This window comes from Pseudorasbora parva, chromosome 11, assembly GCF_024679245.1.
Source record: "Pseudorasbora parva isolate DD20220531a chromosome 11, ASM2467924v1, whole genome shotgun sequence".
In the NCBI taxonomy this organism is placed as follows: Eukaryota; Metazoa; Chordata; class Actinopteri; order Cypriniformes; family Gobionidae; genus Pseudorasbora; species Pseudorasbora parva.
The window spans coordinates 41,783,798-41,807,980 of record NC_090182.1 but is presented as its reverse complement, the minus strand read 5'-3'; the positions used below and the strand labels follow the sequence as shown (position 1 = coordinate 41,807,980).

At 39.7% G+C, this 24,183-nt stretch overlaps 1 protein-coding gene across 7 annotated transcripts in view; it reads right to left on the bottom strand.

Moving 5' to 3' along the window:
• The window catches only part of enox2 (ecto-NOX disulfide-thiol exchanger 2), a 360,733-nt gene that overhangs the window by 181,720 nt on the left and 154,830 nt on the right, over positions 1 to 24,183 (bottom strand). The window lies entirely within an intron of this gene.

Genomic DNA, 24,183 nt, shown 5'->3' with positions numbered 1-24,183 from the left:
CCCTTATTCATTGACTCACTGACTCACTGACTGACTCACTCAATGATTCACTGACTCACTCACTACTCACTCACTCGCTCACTGATTCACTCGCTCACTGATTCACTCGCTCACTGATTCACTCGCTCACTGATTCACTCGCTCACTGATTCACTCACTCACTCACTGACTGACTCACTGACTCACTCACTCACTCACGCATTCACTCACGCATTCACTCACTCACTCACTCGCTCACTGATTCACTCACTCACTCACTCACTGACTCACATTCACTCACTCACTGACTCACACATTCACTCACTCACTCACTCACTCACTCACTCACTCACTCACTCACTCACTCACGCACTCACTCACGCATTCACTCACTCACTCACTCACTCACTCACTCACTCACTCACTCACTCACTCACTCACTCACTCACTCACTCACTCACTCACTCACTCACTCACTCACTCACTCACTCACGCATTCACTCATGCATTCACTCACTCGCTGGCTGGCTGGCTGACTGACTCATTCACTCACTCACTGAATCACTGACTCACTGACTCATTAACTCACTGACCGACCCACCCATCCACCCACCCACCCACTCACTCACCCACCCACCCACTCACTCACCCACTCACTCACCCACTCACTCACCCACTCACTCACCCACTCACTCAGTCACTCACTCAGTCACTCACTCAGTCACTCACTCACTCACTCACTCACTCACTCACTCACTCACTCACACACTCACTCACTCACTCACTCACTCACACACTCACTCACTCACTCAGTCACTCACTCAGTCACTCACTCAGTCACTCACTCACTCACTCACTCACACACTCACTCACTCACTCACTCACACACTCACTCACTCACTCACTCACTCACTCACTCACTCACTCACTCACTCACTCACTCACTCACTCACTTACTTTCTGGTCCAGCTTTCTCGGACATCAAAATGGACATCACATACTGTGAGTCTCAAACATCATTGCCTCCTCCTTCTTATCTTGTTTGTGAAAAACACCACGGAAAAACAGGCTATTTTCAACATAACGCCAACTGTGACGCAATCGTTGGGATCATTTATATGTACGCCCCCAACATTTTCATGTCAGCCCATGTTCATTGTCAGGCAGAAATGTGCAGCCGAATCTTCAGGACTGCAGGTAAACAAACAACACGCGAGGATAGTGAAAACGGCAGATCATGGAAAAAAAATGTCATGTTTCAGGCTGTGCAGGGGATGTGAGGACTTTTCATAGCCTTCCCACAGATAAAAAATGTCAACAGCCATGGTTGATGTTTATTTACAATCGGATACCGCAACAATTTAATTCAAAGTTGTTCGTTTGTTCTGCCCATTTCACTGCAGACAGTTTTTCTAACCTGGGACAATATCAAGCAGGATTCAAAAGTAAGAAGCTATCATTGTCAAATCATTGCAGTGACGGTAGATGTGTTAGCTGTCATTGAGCTGTACAGTGAATAAGCCAATCAGAACCGAACTCTACATTAATATTTACGACCCTTCCAAATAAGGCAAAAACAGAGCATTACATCCTAGGGACAATTTCTAGGGTTGTAAATCGACCTGTAAAACCGTATCTGGACAATTTTTGCCCTTAAATAAGCCACATACCCTCTATTTAGATATCAGAGAACAATTTAAAATATTTTTTCAAATCATTCTAGGGCACCTTTAACTGGTCATGTGCAGCTGGAAAAGATGTGTCTTTAGACGTTATTTGAAAATGGCTAGAGGCTCGGCTGCTCGATCTGAGATTTGATAATTGTGGAAGGTCGTTTCACCAGATACGACCGGTCCAGGAAAAGGTCAGTGAGAGTGATTTCGAGCCTCTTTGGGATGGCACCACGATGCATACTTCACTAGCAGAACGTAAGTTCTGGAGGGTGTGTAAGTCGAAAAAAGCGAGTTTAGGTATACTGGTGCAGAGCCTGTGGCACCAGAGCCTTGAATATACTAAATGAGGCAAGCGTTACATTCAAGCTATTTTAAGGCATGAAGACATTTTTTTTTCAAAGGAAATAAAACAATGACATATGTAATTATGGTGATCAAAGATAAGTTTTATCTCGGGATACAATTATTAATAAAAATATATATTAATATGGACAAATTAGGTACGAAGGTTTACCTTTAGAAAGGGTACTGTCCTAGTGACACCTTTTTTTCTGAGAGTGTAGGGTCTGAATGTTGTGCTTATTCTATTTTTAAAAATTACAATGAAAACACTTAATATCAGTGTTTCCCATTATACTGTGGCAGCCAAATATGGCTAATAATCAAATCTCAAAAGGCTGACTTAATCAAATATATAGTCTGTTTTAGTGTGATGGATTGGATTAATCTTGTGATCGCCATTTCAGCACAAATGTATGAAGTCCCGTTTTCATTTAGCATGTTGTCATTTGTACTCCCGGCACAAATTACAATATTACTGTTGCTGGAGAATCTATATTGTAAAACAGATACCGGAGAATGGCACTAAACCCTTAGAACTTTTAAAAGTTCTTTGTAGGATAACATTAATGTTGGATCATCTCAGGGCCCCCAAAAGATGGAAGAGAAGGACCACATGGACCACATGCACTCCAGTCCCAGGTCCTCCATTTGCAAATGGATGAGGTGCTAAAACGGTTTACATTAACATCTGGTCAGAAACCCACGTCTCCTCTTACTGAATATTACTCCCACAATGCCAGTGAAAACAAATAACAGCAGGCTGGTGGCAGAAGGGGATTTGGAGGTTGAACGCAAAAGGATAGGCAGCACAGAAGACGGGAGTGAATGACTAGAAGAGCTGGTGACAGAAATCAGATGCGAGACAAGAAATCTGCTGATTTGGAAACAGAGCATTCATGACGTGAAACGATAAAAAACAAACAACTCGAACATGATGACACTAATAATCCGACACACGATTACGTCTCCTAAAGGAAATGCAAATTAAACTTAACCGTACACATGAAAGAATAATACACGCCGAGTCCAGATGAGGAACGTTTCCTCGCTGCAAGAAAACACACAGAATCACATTGAGCGAATCTCATTTCCTCATGTCACATCCCGAATCTCTCATGCCAGCCCATCTCGCCGTCTTTCTTGCAGTGCTTCATTGATCCCATCCACGCTGAGACGAAGCTGACAGTCACCACAGCTGTGAAGCATCTGAGTCGCTTAACACCAGCCAATGGGCAACACTGCAGTATTCGCAGCTGGAATAAATGAGAATCAATAATAGTAATGACAATACCAGCAGGGCTGACTGAGGTCTCATCCCTCCCGCTAAAGACTGTATTAGCAAAGCAGCGGAACGCGTCTTGTTGTGCACTCTAAGGCTTTGCAACACAACCAATGCCAGAAGTTCTGTTTCACATTGTGTATCGCATGAATAAACACAAATCACACTCATACAGCCATGGATTTAGCACCTCCTGGTGTGGCGAGCTGAACACATGCCGTAGATGCTGCCAAATTAGTTGGATCAATGCAGTAGCATAGATAATAACATCTCTGGTGATCAGAGATGAAACTGATTCTCTGTGGCAGTCAGTGCAGAGTGGTCTGTGGATGCTGCTGTGTACACCAGTGGTTGGTAAGAAGATGAATTTTCTCAGGCTCATCGTATCAAAGGCGAAGTCGGCAGGACGGGTCTCTCTGTTTGGATGCTGCCTGAGGGATGCCTACAGGGACTCGACCAAACTGAGAAGACCTTAGAAATTCTCTATTATGGGATCATGCCATCCAGCGCTGGTCTTTTAAGAGGTGAGAGGGTAAACCAAAGGTTCAAAGTCAGAGTGTGGTAAAAGATCTCAACGTTAGATTGAAGACAGCTTGACGAACCGAAGTGAATGATAAACTGCATTTCTCAAATAAAAATGGCAACCGTTTCTCTAACTGGCAAGCTCTAGGGCCAGATTTACTAACAGCTTGCACTAGCGCAAACCCTCTTTTGGCATTTAAAAAGTACTGTCAGGATGTACAAAAGAAACTCAGCGAAAAATTTGAGCTGAAAAGGCGTGAACAGGTATACTGGGTAAACCCAGCCTGATCCGCCGGTGATTTGATTTCGCTCTGCAGCTCAGTCTGGAAACCTGTACATTCATTTCTACTGCTTCTGTTACACTTTTGTGGGAAACAATCACAGACTGACTTATCCACCTGGTGCGCTATCGGCGGGTTTAACACGATGACGGATAGAGAAGCAATGTATTGATGCCTGTTGATCACGCCTCTTGTGGTCTGATTGGTTGAAGGACTATCCAAATGCGTACAGAGTCATTTGAATAATGCTTTTGATCACGCCCCTTATGCAGTAGAAAATACAGAGCAGACTCCCCAGACCAATGTTCAATCTTAAAATGAGCTTGGTCTGGTGATAGGTAGACAAGTGGACAGGGTTATTTTTGCGGCTGACCTTACTGCAAATGCATTTTTAGGAGTTTCTCTTTCAGACGCAAAATTTATGGGAGGATTTACTAAGATTTGCACTCGTCAGTGGTATTTGCTCCATTATTTACTGACCAAAAAAAAGCACATCTTAAACCAGACGCTTCTCTTGGTAGATTGTGTTGGTCATTATGGAAATTATCCGGCTGTGTCTGTGTTCTTTAATGTTCGCATTGTCAATAGATCACGCGCAGAACTTTACACTCCCATCTGCGCTTTTATGGGATTGTGCTCTCCCCCTAATTTGCCCTGATAAATCTGCTTCCATTATTTGTTAACAGAAAAAAGTGAGTCATTTCATAATTTCACAACCATCTTCAGAATGTATAACGAAACGGTAATATATCAATAAAATAAATTAATACTCTTATTCAACAAGGACATATTAAATTGGCCAAATGTGATGGAAAATGCCTGTACATTAACAATGTTACAAAATATGTCTCTTTTAATTAAAAGCTGCACTTTTCTACCTGATATTCACCAATAAATCCTAGGAAAAAAATGCATTATGGTTTGCACAAAAACATCATCGAAAATGAAGCTTTGCCATCATTCACACTTTTTCACAGGCGTTTTAAACAAAAATTTTTGTTGGCTAATAGTAAAAAAAAAAAAAAAAAAATCTGGACTGGTAACCGCAAGGGATCGATCCATGAACCTTGAGCAGGTACCTAAACAAAGGTTACGCCAGATGAACTGTGCAAAGTATACTACATGCCACTTATTAGCAAATTAAATTAGCAAATTAGAAAGTAATTGGTCTGAACTTTCTCTCTCTCATTAAGCTAAGTGAAAGGTGGGGAAGTTCAGTTACTCGCATTGGAAGCCTCCCAAAACCTGCTGGCAATTTAATCAACTGGGCTGAACAACTGACTCCTCTAAACCAACCCCTTGTGTGGAAAGGGTAGGCTAATATAGAGCTTCTAAAGGTTTGAGGATATGTTCCACTTCCGTTGCACTAAGAGAGAAGTCTAGCATTTCAAAAGGCCTGGAGCCTTTGGAAAATCTGGCAGCTAAAGTCGGCGCTGCTCCACAGCCAAGTGCTAAAACATCGAGGAGAAACAAATGTAGCTCCTTACTGGAGACAGAACTGTTAAAAGATCTTGAAAGTTTCCCCTCACAAACTGAAGTGCTGGTTTTTACCCGGCTACACCTGCTTTCAATGTTTTAAAGTGGTGTTCCTTCACAGCCATCTTCCTTTTTAAAATACAGATGTTATTAATACCAGCTGCGGCAATGCCTCATAAATGATTTATTCAAAAGCAGAAATACTTCCATCCAGTCCGTCCATTCAGCAGAGGCCAGGGAATGGAAGAGCCTCTCCATGCTGGTCTGCAGGGCACAGGGCAAGCCATTAATCTTCTGAAAGCTTACAAAAACAACTTAACTGAGAGATCAGGCCCTGTCTTTCTGTCTGAAAGAGAGAGGGTGCGGGCAAATGTATGTCAAGAGCATTAACGTCACTGACCTGACAAATTTATCTGGATTTTTTTATTATCCAACATGGCAAAAATGGAAAAAAACATCCCACAGAGGCACCTAAATTCAGTGCTGATGGGATTCCATCTGAAAATTTAATAATGGTACACATTGACCTCAAATGTTCATTTTTCTGAACTAAAGCCTTAGAAAAACTTTGTAGGCTCTCCAACACCCAATCTGAGCCATGGGAGTACTTATACCTGCCCTGGGGAAGAAAGCACTTAGTTGCACACAGTCCACACAGAGGTCACATTGTGCAGCTTAGCCAACAATGCACTAATATAATTGTACAAGGGTTACATTTTTGAGGCACTGGAGCGGTCAGATTCACATCGGGCTGCGTTGTGCTGGCCAACAGATGTTGTGAAATAAATAACGGGGAGTAGGGAGAGCTGTAACATCTCAAGGTCGGCTGCCAGTCCGTCCTTGCCCTCTCCATTGTTTCAGAGACTGTTGGCAGCTCGAAGAACAAGATCCAAAATTAGCTTTAAGCAAGCGCCATTCTACTTATGCCCCTGAGAGTGGTGATGATAACTCGTCACAAGGTCTACAAGCAACAGGAAGGTGCACCGTTGGAATGTAGATCAGGAGTGTGCAATGAAGAGAACCATGTGGCTATTCCGAGCCGAGCATCTAACACATTAGCAAATATATACACTGACCGTGTGAGATGGACTGCAATGTTGGTCAGATGAATAAACAAGGTGCCTGACTGACCCAGCTTATATAAATGTCATCAATTGTGTGAGGAGATTCTTGTGTCTATTAGAGCTGGATCAATACCAAGTTTGGCTTCAGTATGATATCAGTCCCTGATACTGCAGTATCCTGACTAAATCAATACCTTAGGTTATAAATGAAAGGAGACAATTCTGGCCCTGGCTGATGTGCCCTGCTCAAAACAATCAAATATACTGCACCCTTTAAAAAATAAATCAATTATAAATCTTTCAGAAAGAAGAAAAAAATCTTTAGTGAAGTCTTAGACATGTTCACACAAAACATGCACTAGATGTACAAGTTTCACCATTGTGCCATGCCGTGTGTCTTTTGCTGAGTCTCAAGCATGATACTGCATTCTAAAAACACGCTAAAATAAGTTAAACTTTTAAAAACCTTTAAAATAATTCTCTACACCTGGCTTTTTTCATTTCGCTATTCTGCAGGTCATGTTTTTTTTAAAGGCGCAATTCGTATCACTCGATGTCTGTGATTTCATGTACCCATTCGTACTGATATTTCCGTGTTTATTACAGAGGTGGTAGTGTGTGTTTTCTAGATGTGGGCATTACAGAAGGTCATGTTTTGTGAGCATCACAGATATGTCTTTTAATTTATTATTTGGTGTTATAATTTTAATTATAAAACCCTATTTAAGTAAAATTCACGTGTTTATGGCTGTGGCGTGGAGGTCTTCTCTGCAGACAAATCTAGACAAGTATCTTACTCTTTCCTGACACTGATATTAAAATGGGATTTGGCTCTATTTATTAATTTTATAATGTTATAATTTCATTGGATACTAGGGATGCACGATATTAGATTTTTGCCGATATCCGATATGCCGATATTTTTCAGCTCCTTTTGGCCGATGCCGATATATGTTTATTTTTTCCCTTTGTTTGGAAACAACACCATTTTGAGCAAAACCTTTTTTTTTTTTTTCATTCTGGTTTTTAGATTTCTGAGGTCTCCTTACTAAAAGGATTCTTGTTGAAGATAAATAAATGTTAATAACGTTCTTTGTATGATAAGAGTATATATTAAAAGCCCTGAAAATAACAATAATAAATTTAACCAATAATAAATAAAATAAAATAAAATAAATTTTACCCCAGATGCAGCTGTAATCTAAATATTGTATTTTGGGATTTAGCATTTGTGTACACCTATTGTAGAGCTCCTTGGATTATTTTTCATCTTCCATTTCCTAAAATTTTATTACAGATTAATACACGGTAGCCTATATAAAAGTATTTAATTTACAAGTGTCTTGCTTGTGATTTATGACATCATTACTGATTTGTTTATTCAGAACAATAAGTAACTTTAATTTATTTGTGTATTCTACTTTTCATTGTATAACTGTAACATGAGCGCCCCCACTACATGTATAAATACATAGCGGTTTGGGGCGGGCACTAGGACCTGGAGGAGCTTCTGCTGCTGTGGAGGGCGGCTGCCGCACACGCTAGAGTGGGGAGACGCGATTGGGCTTGTTTTGGGTTCGTTTTGGTCTAGTTGTTGTGAATACCAGGCAAATCTGCTGCTAACGTGCATTCACAAATTTAAGGCAGCATTTAAAAACAGTCAATATAAATCACTGTAACTTATGTATTAGGTTGTTTTCACTTCAAGAATGACTGCAGTGCTGACATGGTCTCATCGCTGTAGCACTCCTTGCACACGTGAGTTATTGCAGGCGCATATTAACACGTTATCATATCGGCAAGGCATATCGGCATAATTTTTTCATTTTGGCCGATGCCGATTTTTATATTTTAAGCGTTTATCGGCCGATTCCGATTTTGTGCCGATAATATCGTGCATCCCTATTGGATACCATTCATATTGAAACAAAATGAAAGCATACCAAAAATTGGTGCTCAAACAGCAGTTCAGGTAGATCGAAAAACCCATGAAGAGAAGCGTTAGAATAAAACAACATCAGCACATCGCTGACAATCGCTTTCGGACGGGATTAGGTTTCTTAGAGGACCGGACAACAGTAGGTATTTTGTCTCACAATATTTACTGATGTTGTGAGAGAAAAACACTAACTTGACAGATTCAGACTGGATTAAAATCGCAAAGTACGCCTGTGAAATCTGAATTTCTCAAAACTAGTCCCTTTCGAATAGGGCTTATGTAGATTTTGGCCCTCTAGCAGTTCAAAAACAAAACGTTTGCGAAAAACAAAGCGAATGTTGATTCTTGTTTTATTACAAGCTCTGTTGTGTTCTCTTTTTTTCCAGCAGAAGCTCCTCTGTTCAGCATGCTTTAACTCTCTGGGTTATTTCCCAAAGGTTTTAGATTTAGAGTGCTCCCTGTCAACCTTTCTCTCTTGTTGTGACTACTAACCTATGCCACTCCCACACACTTCAAATTAGGCGAAGCAACTTTTCTCCATTTATGGATATAAGAAGACACAGACGAGTGGCACAATTGGGTGAGAAAAGTTAAACTACAAACAACAGGCTTACCAAAGTGAAGCAGGGTAAGACAAAAACATGTTTTGGAAGAAGGATTGATGGTGTATTTTGTTAATTAAAAATATATATAAATAAAGTGCACATTTAAATGCAAAAATCTGTTCTGTGTAAATGGATCCTTACAATCCCAAAGCAAGTTCATACAATATTAACAGTACTGTTACTATTCCACAACAAAACTGCTAAATGTATTTGGTACATATAGTGGAAAATGTACAAGTGTGTTTATACACAGTAACTCTAAACTGCACCGTGGGTCTGCAACATGATGGTCTTTGAACAAACTCAGGGTTATGGGATTAGTTTTAAGTTGACATAACCAATCCAATCTTAAACAAATAGCTTTGTTGGTACCATGACACTGATTATCAACTCTCCAGAACTATATTTCTGCTATATCATAGGCTTCAGTTTCAGGATCACAGTTCCAGGACTGTTTTTAGGAACAACGCCACCTAGCAAATTCTACTCCATTAGAGAAGACCTGAAGCAGTCGGCACAAGCTAAACTAAACATCCCAAACTGTCCACCTAAACCAGCTTCATGGTTTAGGCCCCATATCTCTGAGTCTGCAAACAAGCTCAGGCCTATGTAACGTTTAGAGCACAGTCCAACAACATGGAGATATTGTATTGTGGCAACTTTCTAGTACCTCAATATTACTACCGTATTATTTTTTAATATATAGTAAAATCCAGAAACCTATAAAATCTAGAAGAGTTCCACATATAGTATATGATTAGAAAACACTTAATTAGCAACAACAAATTAGCCACCTTAGATCTATAAGATCTATAAGTAGTGGTTGTTTCCGTTGATAGGTTTTAGTTCATGGAATTTTTGCATTTCTGACCTCTGAGGATGAAAACAGTTCCCTTATAGAAGTGTGAATCACGGCCAACTTGAAGATGTGAATGCATCAATTAAAAGTGGTGGCGGTAGCCATGGCATGTAAACATTGATGCAAACGTGTTTTTAGCAGAGCGTGTCCAGCACAGCAGTGCCTTTATTGGGTGTTTGGTGAACAGCGGAGCTCAAAGGCCGCTCTCATCAATGCCGTACAGTGTGTGTTTCACCACCTGCCCCTGGTGCACACATGAAAGACTGCTCTGGGGGGTGGAGGGACAACTTTAAAAACTTGCATGCGCAACTAAATAACCACAAACATGGGCTTGTTGCACAGATGGATCTCTATGTGTAGATGCACAGAGGAGCCCATAGAGGCTGGAAATACTGACGTCTGACTGCTAATCTGCTCGAGTTAATTACATTTCCAAAAGTCTCATTATGGGTCAAGCACAACTTCTCTGTCTGACGACAGCCAAATGCACTGTGGCTTTTTGCTGGCATGGCGTACAGTACATGAAAACAGTTTAGATATTAGTGCCTAACTGCTGAATAACTTATCTGTGCACTACAGATGAAAACCTGAAAACCATATCATTCCACGTAGCACCTAGTTCTCAGTGTCCAGTGTCAAGTAGGCACATTTTATGGTTTCACTTTATTTTTGATGGTCCCTTTGACACATGCTGTTGACTATAAGTAATGATGCACCTGCATGTCTACTAACTCTCATTAGAGTGTTAGCAGTGTAGTAGACTGGTAGGGTTAGAATAAGATGACATGCAAGTTGCAAAGTGTTAGCAGATATTGTTACAAAGAGACCATCAAAATAAAGTTACCAATTTTTCTGCTCATGCAAAAAACAAAAAAGTGGAATTCACCACCAGTGAGATCATATTCAGATTCAGATTCAGATTCAGATTCAACTTTATTGTCATTGAGCAGAGTACAAGTACAGAGCCAATGAAATGTAGTTAGCATCCAACCAGAAGTGCAAAAACAGTTTATATAAAATGAAATATGCATGTAAAAAAATACACACACACACACACACACACACACACACACACACACACACACACACACACACACACACACACACACACACACACACACACACACACACACACACACACACACACACACACATATATGTAATATATATATGTAATACATTAATATTTAATAGGTAATGTACAAAATGCATTGCTGTAAACATAATAGAGATGTCACAAGTACCGGTACTTCAGTACCAAATTGGTAGAGAATTTAAAAAAATGTGACAATACAAGGATTTCTGTAGTACCGAGTATATTCATTACCCACTAATAGACAGAGCTCTGCTTTCAGTAGCTTCCGTGTTTATCTAAGCACAGGGCTTCAGACTGTAGCCGAATATATACTAGTGTCTGTGAATATTAAACTGCAAAATACTGTTTAAATATTAATCCTCCATGTTCTGAGTCTCTGTGTAAATGAATAGTGCAGATGCATGGTTTCATTTACGGCTCACACACAAACACGTTCATGCACACACACACACGCATGCACACACACACACACGATGCTCTGCACACTTTGTCTTTTTAGCTTCTGCCATGTCACTATGCGAGGACATGAATGAATAAGCATAAACTTCACAAACTCCGCTCTGAGAGTCAATTCATGACAATTCATTTACCATTTCACTATCATATGAAAAAAACAGATACTCAAGGGTCTTCACAACAACCCGTCAAAATACAAGTTCAGTTTAACTTAAAGAAAATGACAGAAATATATAAGGCAACGGTTGTACAGTAGATTTAGCTACATTTCAATATAATAAAATAATAATAATAATAATAATAATAATTATTATTATTATTTGTGCATAGGGTTGCTTATTTTTCACTTGATCTTTTTTAAACAGCATGTTGCCTTCATAAATAATAAACTCATTGAATTACATTGTTTTTAATAAATAGTTAAATAAAATTATATATATATATATATATATATATATATATATATATATATATTTATTTTTTTTTTTTTTTTTTTTTTTTTTTTTTTTTTGCTGTAGTACCTTAGCCTGACAAGCCAGACCAACATCAAGAAGTTTGGTCTGGAAACTCACCATAGACAGGGCTCAATCCGAGGGGCGGGATAAACGGTTGTCTTTCAAACTCCCTCTGCACGCGATAGGATAGCGCTACCACCAACCAGAGCAACGAAGGTGAAACAGAGCTCGTTTATAGATTAAACATTCGCCGTATCCGGTCGGCTAAACTCCGAACACATCTTCCCTTTTTAAGAATGACTTCAGTGTCGTTCTTTGTTCTTTTCTCAGAGAAAAGCTTAACTCCAAGTCTTCCAGAGTCGCGGTCAAAGCTGATTCAAAAGACCGCCGCCGTTCGCCAGTTTCTGTGTTTACTAGAAGCACGCAAGCGCAACTCGGCCGTCGTCATTATGGCCCCGCCCGCCGACTCTATACATGATGTGATTGGCCCGTCCAGATTGAGAGGAATACAGCTCAGAAGGGTATTGAGAGTTCCTAGACGACACTTGCGGGCAAATTAAATTTGCTGCCGCTAGGGTGTGTCTAGATTCCTAGGCTAGTAGTACCTAAATTGGTACCGACTGGAATTTTGGTATCGTGACTTTCCCAATATGTAATGTGAAGTATTACATGTATGCAACAAAATATCTGAATAACAGAAATAAACAAACAATTACACTACCATTCTGAAATTATTTATGATTTTGTTTTTTGATTTTCAAAGAGGTCTCGTGTTTACCAGGGCTGCATTTATTTAGATCAAAATATAGTAAAAACTTTTATATACATGTAGATAGCATGTTTCTTGAACACAAAGTCATAGAAGATTTCTCAAGGATCACGTGTAAAACCAGAATAAGACTGAACACAATAGCTCTTTCACAAAAAATAAAAAAATAAAAATAACATAAAAAAAACATACACCATACAACAAAACTATAACTTGCTAATCTGAAGAAAAGATGATGAAGCAAGGACACAGAAATCCATTTGTCCAATCTTCTCTGCTCACCCATTCTAAAGCCCACTCCTTTTCTTTTCACTCTGGCTAAAAGTTCACTAAGAATCCCTATTATACTGTACTTCATATGATGTATCTTGCACATCTATTGCTTTTTATCATTCATGTTTGGTATCCTTTTAAATGTCTCAGTACGACTGGTAAAATGGTCTCAATTTCACAGCAGTCACTTACTGTATGTAATGAGAAAGATTGTAATCTCTAGTGATGTTACGTTCGTAAACGAACCGTTCTTTTTGAACGAATCTTTTAGGTGAACGAATCGTTCTCGTTCGCGTAGTTTATTGACTCATGTTTCTCGTTCACTGAAATTCCTCCCTCCACCGCAGCGTGGCGCTATAAGCAGCAAGTGCATGCGCAGCGCTGTCTTTTATTTCTTTTTTTTTACGCATTGCTGTCGACTGTTTCATTTTGTCAAAGAATGACAAAACCTCAAGCCAATAGCGTTCGAGTATGAGATGTGACGGAGCATGTGATTTGTTGAATTCAGTGAACGAATACGCCTTTACTGACCGAGAGGCTTTGAGTCTGACTCTGAACGAGAAATCTCGTTCGTGATCGAATTAGTAGGCTACATGTCGTTCGTTCGTGAACGAAATGAACCAGTTGTTGAAGGATACTGATAGCGAACAGCTCGGCTCGTGCAAAGAAAGAAATGTACACTTTACCACTGTAATGAAAACAGTGTAATAATGCAGATTGATGGTTAAATGATTACTACAGATTAAAGTGTGTTTGTATTTTATGTTTTATGTTTGAACCGTTTTCTTCATTATACGTTCGAGTTATGTCATGCACTTCTCTAAAAACTGTAAAACAAATAAAAAATGTGACAGTAGCCTATGGTTAAAAAATATCTTGTGTGTCACGTCAGTAAACAGCATTCTGAGCTACTGAACGAACTTCACTGACCGAGTCGCTGTTTTGAGTCTGAACGAGAGAGAGAGAGAGAGAGAGAGAGAGAGAGAGAGAGAGAGAGAGAGAGAGAGAGAGAGAGAGAGAGAGAGAGAGAGAGAGAGAGAGAGATCTCGTGACGAACTGGTAGGCTGTGTCAGACTCGTTCAGCAATCAGCAGAAAGTGGATGCAAAGCACAGTTATAGACAAACCTCATGTTTATAACCCCATGTTTACCATAATCTCAGAAGATATATGAATGTCTAAATGTTTGACCAAACAATTAAATGTTAATCATGCAAGAAAACATGCTTTGGTCATCTGAACCACTTATTTAGACTTATTTTATTTAATGAGTAGATTATTCACATTTTAATAAAGCCAAATCAGTTTTTTGTAAGTAAATACGTTCGTTGACTTAAGACATTACACATAAAGCACTCTTTTCGTCACCTGCGGTCATATTTATGTAAAAAAAAAAAATTAAATGTTACTGAATGAATCAATGAACGAATCATTTTGGTGAACGAACTAAAAATGAACGACTCTCTTAAATGAATCAAAATTTCCACCACTAGAAATCTCACAAGATCACCTGTTCAACCAAAATGTCTTCTCTAACTTACAAGTTTAGACTTGAGGATTTCTTTGTTCTGGGGCCAGTTGCATAAACAACTAAGACTAGTCTTAAAAGTAAGTCATCTAATTCTTTTCTTTAAGACTGGTCCTAATTTTTATTAATCAGTTATATAAAATGTTAGATCGGTTCAATTTGAATTAGAAAAGTAAGACGGATTACATTTTGACTAATTGCTAGTTGGACAAATTAGTGCTTAAAGGGGGGGTGAAATGCTGTTTCATGCATACTGAGCTTTTTGCACTGTTAAAGACTTGGATTCCCATCCTAAACATAGACAAAGTTTCAAAAACTAATGTTGGACGTTTGATGGAGTATTTCTGTGTCAAAAATACTCCTTCCGGTTTCTCACAAGTTTCGGCGAGTTTTTTTCGAGTATGGGTCTATTTGACGTTAATAAGAGCGGAAGGTCCTTGTATGGGCCGTACGGGCTCTTCTCCCGGTAGGGTGCGCGCGCGTGACTAGAGCACGCTGTAAACAGTCTCTCAGCTGCAGATCCAGTCGTCCGTGAACGGCGCCGCGCTCCCCTTTATTCCTATGGGTGACGTCGAGCGACTTCAACGCTTCAGCACAGCATTCCGGGAAGGCAGCGCTGCATTTGAACCGATTTGAACGCAGAAATGACGGGAAGCTTCAAGGCATCGCTTCAGTCGCGTCTCAAAATGGATTTACACGCCACTGCTGTCACAGGACTTCACCAAATCATACCAAAGAAGTGTGTTTCTGACGGAGCGGTCCCAGCGATAAAGCTTCGACGGTGAGTTAACTTAAACTGCTTCAAATGTCTCTGCTATTGGCTACCGTCGCATGAGTAAACATCAGTAAACGACACGATCGCGTGCTTCGTCATTCAAATGCGCTAACGGTTACTCCATTGTTGTTCTCTGTATAACGTTACAGTATTCTGACGTGCAAAACCGTTTTGCTTGCTACTTCTAAGGTCTAGTCGCATACAATAGTCCATAAACCGAATCATGTCCTCATACACTGCGAGTAAACACACAGAAATGTGGAGAGGCCATTAAATACAGTAACTTACATACCACAGAGACGGACGTCCTGCTGTTGCCGTTTCTCCTGTTCAATTTATTTCTCCCTCAGATTTGATTGTGGATCATTATCTGTATTAGCTGAGATAGATGGGTTTCTCCACGCTTGAGGACGTCACCGCTTTGCGCGCTTGTCATTCTTTAGCTCCGCCCACACGATACGCCTCCAGGCGCTCGGTTTTTTCCGGAAAGACTCGGTACAGCCTATATTTCTTTTATAAATATGATAAAACTAAAGACTTTTCGGAGATATGAAGGATGCAATACTACTCTATAGGTACTCAAGATTGACATGAGATTGACTGAAACTGAGTGTTTCACCCCCCCTTTAAGACAGTCTTAACATAGTGACTAAGGTTATGCAACTAGCCCCAGGTCTGGGTATTTAAGGTAAAGAGGCAAAACAGTCATTGGGATCCTGTGACCAGAAAACCTCCACACAGGGCAATGTCAGTGTCGAGAGTCCTGCACCCAGTCATTTGAACTATGCCCGTTGATCACGCCTCCACACAGGGCAATGTCAGTGTCGAGAGTCCTGCACCCAGTCATTTGAACTATGCCCGTTGATCACGCCTCCACACAGGGCAATGATATACCCCTTTTCCACCAAGGCAGTGCTGGTGCTAAATCGGAGCCAGAACCTAGTTTCAAATCGGTTCTTTGTGTTTCCACAGCCAAAGCACCAGCTCCGAGCCAGGAAAAGTGGTTCTTAAGTAACACCAAAACATTGCTGGGCTAGAAGTAAGAACCGCTTGCGTCACCGGCTGGGGGCGGCGTTACCGTGATCAACAAGATGAACACAAACCTGTGACCGCCATTTTTTCAATAGCAGCTAATCAAGCTAACAGCTGCTGGATTGTAATCTCCGTCTATACAAATCATGGAGAGCAGCACGAATGCGTTGGATTTGCGGCGTTTTAATGCTGATGTAGGATCATAAAGCCGTGAGCCACTGAGGGAAGGCTTGTTCGAGATGCATCGGCGCTGTGCAGACTGATTGCGTATGACATCAAAGTAGAGCGAGCGCCAACGACCCCTTATGCTTTTGAATCGCTCACGCGGTATTTTGATATCATACACGGATCGGTCAGCGCAGCGCCGATGCATCTCGAACAAGCCTGGTGTGTTTGTATTTCCTGCTGCCTCGCTAGCATTGCTAAAACGCTAGCGAGAAAGATGAGACGTATACAGTGACGTAAGACCTAGCTCTGCGGTGGCTCTCTTACATGTGGAAAGCCAAACCGGTTCATAAAGGCTCTTAAGTCGAACCAACTTAGAACTGACACTAGCACGGCCTCTGAACTAGCACTCGGTTCATTCTGGTGGAAAAGGGGTATCAGTGTCGAGAGTCCTGCACCCAGTCATTTGAACTACGTCCGTTGATCACGCCTCTTGTGAAGCTGAAAATACAGAGCAGACTCCTCAGACCAATGTTCAGTCTTTAAAGATTGAGCTTGGTCTGGTGATAGCCAGAAAAAACATGGAGCTATAGTCAATTTTAAAGCCAAGTATTTCAAATTACTTTTGAAAACAGATTCACTTGTACAGTTTTAACTGTATTTTGATTAAAAAAATATTGAGCATAGGATATTTCTTTCAAAAACAAAAAATTAATTTAAAAAAAGTCTTACGACCACAAACTTTTTAATGGTAGTGTATGTGAGAAAAATATTTTTTTGTGATCACAATACCAAAATATTTAATCACTGAATGCAGCGATCGACCAATAAGAATCATTTTTTCCTGATAGTGTAATACAGCACTGTGATTTCAGACCAACAAGATTTCATTGTAGGCAGAACTACATTTCACGGCGTGACAAAACCAGAAACAAACCATTACCCTTACAAAACAGAGCCATATTTTGGTCTTCTGATCACTTTTACAGTGTGCTGAACCTGCACTGCTTGTTATGCGAGCTGTTGTTCTTTCTCAATGGCTGTCTAATAGCTGTGCTTGAGCATCTCAGCTGGACGACTTGCCATCTTTGGATTTCAAAACACAGCGGGAGTCTGCAGGGGGCCCGAAGCGAAACCATCCTCCATCAGACTCGCAGCACAGAGTGGATCAGGGCATTAGAAATTTGCCCTCTTCAACACACACCTTAGGGGAAAAGCGGACATTCACAAGGGGAAAGAAAAACATCACTTGCACCATGAACACACATATACTACCAGTCTAAAGTTTGGAATATGTGTGTGTGTGTGGAATATGGAATGTGTGTTTGTGTGTGTGTGTGTGTGTGTGTGTGTGTGTGTGTGTGTGTGTGTGTGTGTGTGTGTGTGTGTGTGTGTGTGTGTGTGTGTCTGTTGAAGCAGAGTGAGGCTGGTGGAGTGAATGTCAATGAGCGATGTGTGTTTTATGTGTGAGATATTGCACACACATCTCGAGTCTCATGGAGGAGCTCCAGAAAAATAAAAGAAGGAGTGACGACAGTGGAAGACGAGAGAGGAACAGACCTGGGACTTTATGTTGTTGTTTTATCTTTTTGGATTAAAGTTTACACTGAACATTTGTTGGTTCTCACCAACTTCTACCTTGAACTAAGAACTTTGTTGAACTCACCAAGACTGCATTTATTTGCAAAATACAGTAAAAACTGTGCTAAATTGTGAAATTATTGCAATTGAAATTTTCTGTTGTAACACACACACACACACACACACACACACACACACACACACACACACACACACACACACACACACACACACACACACACACACACACACACACACACACACACACACACACACACACACACACACACACACACACACACACACACACACACACACACACACACACACACACACACACCTGTTATGGCAAAGCTGTATTTTCAGCATCATTATTCCAGTCTTCACTGTCATGACCCTTCAGAAATCATTCTAAGACGATGCTCAAGAAATGTTTCTTATTATTATGAATGTTGCTGCTTAATATTTTAGTGGAAATTGTGATACCCTTCAATTCAAAAGTTTGGGGTAAGATTTTCTTACTTTCTTTCTTCTACAAAAAGAACCAAACTTTTGTTCAGTAAGGGCACAAATGTATCAAAAAAATGACACTTTAAATCTGCTGAGTCGTCATTGTGATCATCACACACTGTTGAAAAATGAACGCAGGGCAAACTAACTTTGACCTCAATACCAAAACAGTCTGGGAAATAATTAGACACGTATTTTCTTTCTCGCTTTAAATTAACGTAAGGCTTCCACAAAGGGACACACTGAATTGAGATTAATGTTTTAAATCTTATTGGTTTATAAATCCATTTTGCACAGCATACAAAACAATCGTCCAGATGATCACAACAATATTATAGCAATTATAGTATAAATATTATTAATATAATAGTAGTATTAATAGTATAATAGTAAAATATCATTTTCAATAGCATTATGAATGAATCGAGAGAGTGTCCGTTGTGATGCGTGGATGTGCGCTGTTACAATACTTTTCTATTGACGACGGTTATTATAAGGTAAGTGCATAGAGCTGCTTGTTTTATTTGTTTATTGATTTTCAAAAATAAAATGTGTTGAAATGTTTTCAGTGTGTGCATCTGTTTTTTTCGAACACTTTCATTTCATTTTAACAAAACCGTGATAATATTGGTCACTATTATCGTGATCTGAAAATGTTCATACTGTCCTATCCCTACACACACATTAGGAGCAGTGAGTACTGAACAAACAAACACACACACACTGCAAACCGTGGAAACACACCCTGGGTACCTCAGTCATTTCCTGCAGGAAAGACTCAAACCCGCAACTTTTGGCTCACCAGTCTCACTCTCTAACCATTAGGCCATAACTGCCCAATCAGATAGCATTTATATTGATTTAAATAATATTATTACGGAAAAATATAATACTGATACTGAAATAATACTGAAAAATTAATATTAAAGAAAAAAGGGCAAGTATTTATAAGCTGCTGTCACTTTAAAACCTAATGCATGTATCCAATATAATCGTACACATCAGATTTTTTCTTGACTGTTTCGACATTCTCATTTAAGACACAACGACTGTGTTCAAAAGAATACCTGGTGTTTATTTTGACAATTTTGTGTATGTGTCCATCCAAGTGCAGGTCCGTACGGATCAATTACGATCCCTTTAACCCCTGACAGTCAGTGTGGTTTCTGTGCAGAGCGTAGCTGGTGAACTGGATGTGTGTCTTTGGCCATGTGAACGCACAGACAGGCTCACCCCTGAGGCTGTGCCCAGAGCTTATCCAAGTACCTGACAACCGCACCTGCCTCCACAGCCTGAGCCCGGGGCGTACAGCATGACCAATGACACAGCCCATGCAGAAACACAATTCAATTAAACATCTCCTTATAAAACTGCAGACAACTCACTTTCCAAAATCAGCCACTAATGAAGGTCAATGTTATGCAAGACAACTGCTCTAGCAGAGTCCAGTAAAAGTTAATGTATTCCCACCAGAAAATGTGACATTTCCTTACTAAAAAAATGGTGTCCATCTCCCTCTGGCCCGTTTCTCCTGGATAATACACACACTGCGCTGTTGTGCTAATCTTCGGGCTATGCCAGGGTTTACTGAGCTGGACAAAGACACATACGTTGTCTTTACACAGGCAAGCGACATCTGAAGTGGTATATATATCACGAAAAGATGTGTTAACACCGACTGTTTAACGAGACGCAGAGGAAACAGAAATCACAAAAGTGTTTGTATTAGACACTCAAATGTTTTTTATGAGGTTGCCTTTTGCAGTTCTACGCTTTTTTATTGTCTTCATTTTGCAATTTAAAGGAATAGCTTAACCAAAAAAGACATTATTTTCATTAAATCATTATTTAATCAATTTCATATCATTCCAAGCACGAGTTTATAGTGGCATGAGGGTGATTTGGGGCTAACTATTCCTTTAAAATGCTCATATTTTTATAGGTCACAACTATCATTTGACCATCTGCTTTTTTTCTCTTTTCTAATTTAAATTTATGGATCTGTGAATTTTAAATCATTTTAAAATGCAATTTTACAAAAATAAAGAAAATAAACGTTTTGTTGCAAAACGACTTCACAAGCTTTTTAAATGAGGCGTGTGACTTGATTTTGCCGTCTCTGCACTCCCACTCACATTACAGCGTAATTTATCAATTTCCTTCAAGTAAAAAAAGCAGATACAAATAAAAGCTTTGCAATCTTAAAATTCATTCCAGCATATGTACGAATAATATACAATCGATTTTTACCACTCTACAAGCTCATTTTACAAAAAAAAAAAAAAAACATGCTCTTCACAGAAATCCTAAGAGACAGTCATGAATGTAGCGGCTCAGAGTTGGCATATTTTAGTATAGCCTTCGTGTGCCATTATGTTTTTACGCAGTGGCACAGAGATGCCTTAACTCAGAAGTGTAAAGATGCCTTTTACCATCCAGGAAGGTAAGGAGTCTTTAAGAGGAGAGTCTGCTCTTTATGTGCTCTTCATCTGGAGCTCCCGATGATCCATGGCGAGTTAAGGTGAGCTTGACACAGTGGGTCAGGATTACAATGAAAGTGAGCGCGAGCCGGTATGGGCGGCAAGAACAAGATGAGGCAGCAAGACTCCCTGCGAGCAGACAGACAAGCAACTGCATGGGACCAGGTAATGTGGAAAATCCTGACCATGCCATTCTCCCCCATCCCCACTAACCACTTTCTCGCCTTCCTGTCCTGAAAAGTAGACAAAGAGGAACTGCGATTATACTTGACCTGACCTGCATACTGATGAACACTGAGCCAGCGGATTGTACAATGAACTGATCACACATAAAAGTAAGTATAAAGGTCTGTGCTTGTGTTTATTTTAGGACTAGGCGATACAATTAAAATGATAATTGCCGCAATCTAATGTTCCTTGCTCAGAATTATAAAAAAAGTTTAAGTGTGTGTGTGTAATGTTTATGTACTATGTGTATGTGTTGCAGACCATGATTACTGATAAGCACAGTCATTTCTCTTGTGTATTATAAACATTAAACGGCAAAAGCGTAACGAAACAGAGCTGCTCGTTTGCACCGCGTGCCACTGAACATTTTTCAGCTCGGCTCGGACCACACCACAGCGTGAGCTTAGCATTCGCTCAATGACTGTCTTAATTACGCGACCACTACACAGAGCGGAGATCCAGTGAAGTTCTCCCCTACAAACCACAAATCAAATGCCTCATGATTTAACCTAGCTTAAAGCCAGATGAAACAGCGACAGAAACAGGACAAAACATTGAGCCACAACAATACAGTTAAGATGACATTTCAATCCACAAGTCGCCAACATTTAGCATAATTTACTGTCATTCATTAATTACTAATAAATAATAATTTATTATCTACTTTTCCATGTTTATTTCACACCAACACAATGAGTTGTTTTTAGGGATGCACCGATACCATTTTTCCAGAACCGATCCGATCCGATATTAAAAATGTTGAGTATCGGTCGATACCGATACTAAACCGATCCGATACCAATGCAGTTTTGTCTATGTAGAATTTCTAAGCCTTAGTGTGTAGAATTGAATAAATTAGATTAGTGAATAATACAGCAGCAAAAGTTATAAAATCATGAGTGCACAATAATTGTATAAAATCTAAACATTTAGTTGGGAAAAAATAAAGGAAACCACAAAAGTGAATAACTGTAGCTGTAAATCTGGTAAAATATGTTACACAAAATATATTCATGAAAAACAAGTAAATATATTTATAGAAATAGGGCCTATATACTAAGAAATTGCATTTATTTTAAATGTATAGTGCATATTTTTAATGAGGCAGCAACATATAAATAGAGCAGAACAAGAAAGGCTATTAATAAGGCTTTCATAGCGCAACAGTAGCACAATAAAGAGCGGCACAAAGCGCTTATGCGCATCCCGTGCGCAGGATGATGCGCTTGAAGCAACACGGAGTCACATGCTCACAGCCACAGTCATAGACGCTCACAGCGCGCCGCAATCCGTCCGCATCGAGAAGTTTAAAACAAGATATAGACGCGTGGTATATCTATGCAGTATTCTTATAAGCTGTTTATTTTAACAGTTTAACATTTCAGTTACTGTGTGTGAAAAACAATATAATAACTAGTCCAGTGTTGTGATCTAACTGACACCCGGTAGAAAGTAACACGGTTTACAGCAATAAACGCCAGCAGATAGCCATTTTTTTGAGAAACCATAACGTTAGAGCGTTATCTACAGATCAAGCATAATAACAGAAACAATAAATAATCTTGGAAAGTTTCATCGTGTTGAGTGTCGTAACCGAACGCGACAGTTTAAAGCTGAATGGAGAGGGACTGACAGCCACAGTGGAGGGAAGCATTGACGTGAACTAATCTGTACTCGCATTAAACGATGGAATGGCTTCAGAACACTTAGCCTATAATATAGTGCACGCATCGTTGATGCTTTATAAGGTTTTTGTGCCTTTTGTGGGGTGCTGGGGCTTAACAATAACACATAATATTATGCGCACAGTATGAGTATCGAATTTGGATCAGTCCTGTCTGTCCGATACCCAATCCGGCAAATAATGGCAGATCGGAGCCGATACCGATCCCGAGTATCGGATGGGTGCATCCCTAGTTGTTTTGCAGTAAACTGTGCTGTGGGACTGTGGGCGTAGACCCAGGTCCCAAATCAGTGCAAGATGTCAGGATGTTTCATAAGTGGAAGAGAGTAAAGGCGTGTCATCATGAAACATGAAAATTACGTTTATAAAAACCTTTTAATGTCTACTGCGTTAAGTGTCTCCGTTTTGCTTATTTGATGTTAAATGCATTATACATTAAATCACTTTGAATTACAAGTCACAGCCACTGATCTATATAATGACTGGGCTGCTCATCGCGTTCTAAACTGCTATCAGGTGGTGAAGCCTCCGGAAGTGTTCGAGCGGCCATCTTAATATTCCCTACCGACAGAGGGCATCATTGACTTACAGCCAAAACATTGACGTAAAATCACCCGCTTTGCAGCGTATCAATCTCACAGGATTACTTTCACAATATGTAAATGAATAGCTCCTTCAGATCTTATCTGTAATGTTAATGGTATTTTTGGAGAGTATGAGATATTGAAGTCGTTGATGTGTGTGTGTTACTGCAAACTGCCGACCCATGTAACGTATTTAGATTTTATGTATATAATTATAAAGGAAATATTAAACATTAAGATACCTATGCAGAAATTGATTTGAATAGCCTATATAATAAATATTAGTAAGCCTCTGTTACTATATTGTATAACCATGCATCATCTCGGAAATAAAGAAGTCAGTGTTATTTGTCTGAACAAGTCTATTTCAGAATATTAAAGATGACTGAAATGTATGCCGTTTACAGTTTCCATAAAGTAAAGTGTTATGTATGCTATGTTGTTAAATTAATTATTAATTGAACCATCATTTATATCATTAACTGCTTCGAAATGCATTCTGTTCCGTAAATCATAGTTGAAATATTTGCAGTTAGCATACTGTATGTAC